This window comes from Miscanthus floridulus, chromosome 5, assembly GCF_019320115.1.
Source record: "Miscanthus floridulus cultivar M001 chromosome 5, ASM1932011v1, whole genome shotgun sequence".
NCBI lineage: Eukaryota > Viridiplantae > Streptophyta > Magnoliopsida > Poales > Poaceae > Miscanthus > Miscanthus floridulus.
In genome coordinates, this window is record NC_089584.1 from 106,285,906 (window position 1) to 106,291,557 (window position 5,652).

Consider the following 5,652-nt stretch of genomic DNA (forward strand, 5'->3'; position numbering starts at 1 on the left):
TCGCTACCTGATGGAAAGAGACATGTCGTTTCAGCTGAGGCTGTTCCCTCTTATCCATCGTGATCCGTGTAACTGAGCATTTTTTTTTCACAATCTGCCCTCCAGAAGAACAGAAGTGGATTTCCTTTCTGGTTGAAGACAAAAATGTCTTAGTTATTTGTGTGTGGTGTACAACCTGTGGCAAACTCATGAGGGCCCATGCGCTCATCCAAGGATTTTTACGTGACAATTGTGGTCTCTGCTCTGGAAGATAATAAGGTCATACAATGCAAAAGTAGAGGCACTCAGGATGCAATATCACCAACAAACTGAGATTTTATCATCGCCGGGAATACTATGGACGATCCATTCCTCCGCCGAACTCTTCAGTACAGCCCAGGCACAAGCACAACCCTCTTCCCCTCCACAATTTTGGGCAAGAAAACATGCATATATTGGCATGCCGGAAGAAGAGACCGGGACTGGCGCCGGAGGACACGGGGAAGAACGAACTTGACGGTGAAGGCGGTGGCGACGGAGTCCCGCAGCTCGGAGGGGGGAATCGTCGAAGATTATTAGGCTGTTCTTGGCGTTGTAGGTGCTTCATCTGGAAAGCAAATTTTTTTGCAGTTTACCTTTTTTTGTGATATAAACCCGTTCTTTTGAATTGTCTAGTTTTGTAGAAGTGGAAAATAAGCAGTGCTTTTTTCTTCTTACTTCGAAAATATATATCTTCGTGCCAGCAATTTTGAAATGGTTAGGCGGAAGAAACATACTATGCAGTGGGGCTGTTTGTTGCAACCCTGAAGCTACGGTAGAACACTTTGAATTTAATTCTCGCATGTTTGCAGATGCCAGATGCAACGCCGAAGCAGATCAAGAAAGCATACTACAATTGCATGAAATCATGTCATCCTGATCTCAGTGGGAATGACCCTGATATGACAAATTTCTGCATGTTCATCAATGAAGTTTACACGGTACAGTCTCAGGAGATAAAATCCTGCCATTTTCTAAACATGTTTTATGGAGCTATATTGAAATTATGTGTGAATCTAATAGGAGCAAGTGAAAGCAGGTGCTTACCGATCCCATCCAGCGAGCAGTGTATGATGAGATACATGGGTATGCCGCAACTGCAACCAATCCTTTCTTGGATGACAGTGCACCCCGGGATCATGTGTTTGTTGATGAGTTTAGTTGCATAGGTAGTGATGACTTTGCCCTGAACAGAAATTGTATTTGGATTCAATTTAATGAGCTCTTAATTATGTTCTACTCGCATCTCTCTGCAGGATGCAAGAACTGTGCTAACGTGTGTTCTAAGGTCTTTCAAATTGAGGAAGATTTCGGACGGGCAAGAGTTTATGACCAATCAGGCAGCGCAGAACTGATTCAAGAAGCTATTGATAGTTGGTGAGAATGGAAAAATCTTTATTTCTTTTTTGCCCTGACTTTTGTTCGTTAATCTATCCATGATCCAAGCATCCCTACTGAAAATTTGGTAATATTTCTTCTGGTTTGGAGTCCTGTATTCTGATTACCTGTTCTGATAAACTTTTGTTTTGTCCAGCCCAGTTGACTGCATTCATTGGACTTCAGCTGCGCAACTTTCGCTCCTTGAGGATGAAATGCGCAGAGTAGAGAGAGTAAATGTACGATTATGTTTTTCTGATAATTTCGATGGCATGATCATGTTTTTCTGAGTTTCTAATTCTGATTGCAGCTAGTTAACAATAGAACCAACCTTCTAAATTCAAACCAACAGTACATGTTATCCTACCTTGTACTAGTATATGAATCTTTTTCAATTTGAACAGGTTGGATTAATGCTTGCTGGGATGGGAGGCTCAGTTGATGTGTTTCGGATGGTAATATATCAGTTCTTTTTTTACCTATCCTAACCTTCTCCTGTTGAAATGGGTCACCCACTTTTCTGCAACAGTTGTTTGTTGATATTTGATAATGCAATCACTTCCTAAAGTTGATATGTTATATAGCAATTCCTCCGAAGTTAAACAAGCCACGGCTTTCTCACATCTTATAAAATGTTTTCTGCCTCTTAGGCAAGTTCGCGTTGGGAGAAAAGACAAGCCAAAGTCCTGGTACAGTTTTCTACTTGATAGACCTTCATTAGATATACATGAAGGAATAACATGATGACACAGGGTTTTTTTTTTGACACATGAACTGCCTGCATTTCTCATAAACTAGTCTGCATCTTGCAGGAGAAGGTCAGAAGGCGGATGAGCCAAGATGATTCCAGTACGGGTGGCTCATGGAGTGATATCTGGGGAGCACCAACAAGATACGAGAAGAACGGTAAAACTAGCATATTTAGTCTTTATAAAAGTTGCCAATATTTTTTATGTTTTCTATTCTTCACATGAGAGTCTTGTTAACGTTCCTGCTAACCCAATAAGCAGAAGAGGAGGCAAAGGAGAGAGCAAAGAGAGCAGCGGCTGCAGCAAGGAGGTGGCGAGAGTACTCGAGCCGTAGCTCAGTTGGCTTGCTTGCGGTGGTTCAAGCGGCCGGTCCTGGGTTCGATTCTTGGAATCAACCCATGAGCCTCACCTTGGAGATTTATTCTCCGTTAATAGTTTCAGTTGTCTCACGCAGATGTGTCACAATCCTCAGTCAGAGGCTCAAAAAAAAAAAAAAACCTCCTACATTCAAACTTCCAGAGGCAGTGCCCAACAAGGAGTGAGAACACAACAATCAGAGACCTTAGGAAACATTACAGGGATACTTAACCCCCATTTACTTCATGAATGTATAGCCTAATCATTTGCAGAGAGCTGTAGCCTGTATAGTATATATTCGCTCTCTGATTCCACATGGTATACCTGTAAATCCTCTGTTAGTGATAGCTCGGGTCGATTACACAGAGTTCCCTCAGATTTCAGATGCAAAACAAGTGTACACAGAAAGTGACACCTTGCTACTCCTTACAATCATAATCTATATCATATGAACCGGTTATCTTTATCTGATAATCCGCAAGTACAAGTACAACCATGAAGAGATGCCGCTATTTAGAGACGGAGCAAAATTTTGCTTTCCCCAGGTTCTATCTGACGGAGCAAGCGACCGCGTGAGCCCACGACCTGAGATGCGCCTTCATGGCCACGCCTTCTCCGGGCGGCGGAATCGTCGCCTGCGAGCACCGGGCTCGGGCCGCCGCAGCAATGCGCGCCCGCCGCCTCTGCTCCTTGTGCCAAGCAACCATGCGCTCATCACACTCCCAGCTGCAACCCCTCGCAGCCGCAATCCGCACAATTCCGCCCTCTGCTCTTCGCCCTGTTTGCGCCGCTGCCTCCTTGACGCATTTGGGGGCCCGGCAAGGGCGGCCGCTGGTCGTCTTGTTGGTTTCTGCCGAATCTTGCTGCGGCTCTTCTGCACACTCGCTCTCCTTGTGCTTGGAGGACAGCCGGAGGAAGACGCTGGAGTAGAACCACAGGGAATCCATGCTCGAAAGAATTGCGTCCCCTTCCATTTTTCGGGCTACAGGTAGAGCAGGGCCCTGTGGGGTTTGGGGAGGCAGCTTCAGCTACAACCTGGAAGGCTAGAACTGAGGAAAGAATTCCTCAAAAGAAAAATAGAACTGAGGAAAGAATTGGAAGCGACGGGGATTTGGGCTTGGGTGGCTGGTGGCTGGTGCCAGCCATGTCCGTTTACAAAATGCTGATATGACGAATAATAAATGGTCATAGAAATTACGGACCATAGAAATTACGGTAGTTTATACACAGTGATACACTGATCGCTAATTATCTCTTTCTAACTATTACTAGTGCTCAAAGACTCAAGAATTTGTTGATTAAAACAGTACGTGATTCTACCATTTTAACTAGCTTAGGGCCCGTTTAGATTCCAAAAAATTTTGCGCAGTACCCGTCACATCGAATCTTGCGGCACATGCATGAAGTACTAAATGTAGACGAAAAAAACTAATTGCACAGTTGAATGAGAAATCGCGAGACGAAACTTTTGAACCTAATTAGTCCATAATTAGACATTAATTGACAAATACAAACGAAAGTGCTACCGTAGCCAAAATCCAAAAATTTTTGGATCTAAACAGGGCCTTAATCTCTCCGGTCAAGGTTGACCGGCAATTGGCGACCATAAATCTTCTTCTCCTTTAGCTTAACTAGTATAGTGCCCGTGCTAACGTTACGACCGCATTTCAGGGATGCTCATGAAAACAACATGTTGATGCAAAAGTGGATCTGCAAACACAAAGGGCTAATACCTGAATCGATATCCAAAGCGTGCCAGTCGATTTGACCTGTTAATCGACAAGGATGAAGATACGAGCACTTTGGTCCTGACAACAGCGATACGCCCGGAAGTCACGGCCAAAAGGTACTCACGCGGAACTCGAGAATCGTCGAAGGTCGCACTGAAGCGATGCAACTCGCCGAATCAATGAGAACTCGTAAAAAGAAAAAAAAATATGCAAATTGACGAAGTCGCCGAAAAGTAAGTAGATGCAAATAGGAGTAAAAATTAGTTTTGATATTGATTCATCTATATTACATTGCCCCTCAATCTATATTTATACCCTGATCTAAAGAGACATAACCAAATACGACTATGACACCAAGTCCATATCTAAGGAAACACGTGACTCTTACATGAATCATACTCTAACAAATATAGAAAAGGAAATCAACTCCTATCTATTTCCCTGTCCGCCTCAATTACGATGGAATTCTCACCGATCTCCTTTCCATCGGCATACTTCCTGTTTCATCGGCAGTAGTTTTCAAGCCTTCCTTCATCGGCATCGACAATAATATCTCCAACCTTATCGGCAATGCCCGAGTCTAAATCAACCTTTCCATCGATCACCACCATTCATCGGCAACCATCTTTACAAGCTGATTTTCATCGGCTGTCAGCGTATACAGTAACTTTCCTCCTGCCGATTAGCCCACTCTGATCATTTTGACACGTGCAAAAAACGGTGTCAACACATACCCCCCAATTTTGGAGTATAAAACCATTAATGCTCCAAAATTTACTCCAGATAACGTTTGCCTTCGCCCAATTACCGTAACTCATCCTCCAAGCCAAAACTTGATCTGTTATCAAATCTAATCAAATCTAGTCCTGATTCACGCACCTAAGTAAATATCGCACAATTTCCAACCACTCTTACCCTGATTATGGTTAAGATACCGAAACAATAATCCATCGGCAAGATCCTAACATAATAATGCCGCCATTTTCAGAATTAAAATATCATGTACCGAGATCTCTTCCAAGTCATGATTACTTGCCATCAAATCATCTGTACAATCCCTTGATTATCGTGCGAACAGTTACCATATCCATCTGAACCACCTCGACCCACATGCGCGCGGCATAGAGATAAGTCCAGAATACCCCTACTCCAAGCGGCTTATAAATAGATTTCTCCGGAACGCTCGTCTTCTACCCTCAGACTCCAATCTTTGGCATTCTCTCTTTCCGGCGGCAACTCCGACGAACAACTACGCGACCTCAACCAACAAGAACTTTTCTCCAGCGTCAACCTCGAGTCTCCAGCTTGTGCCCCCATCTACCTCAAGATAATGGCAATCAACTTCGACGTCCCTGCGGTTCGTTCCACTTCCGTTACTTTTTACCTCGATTCCTCTGGTCTTTGCGAGTTCATACAGTTGG

General features: G+C 43.7%; 1 pseudogene; it reads left to right on the forward strand.

Annotated features, from left to right (window-relative positions):
* Positions 1 to 274: 274 nt before the first annotated feature.
* Positions 275 to 3,034, forward strand: LOC136450414 (chaperone protein dnaJ C76, chloroplastic-like; annotated as a pseudogene).
* Positions 3,035 to 5,652: the final 2,618 nt, after the last annotated feature.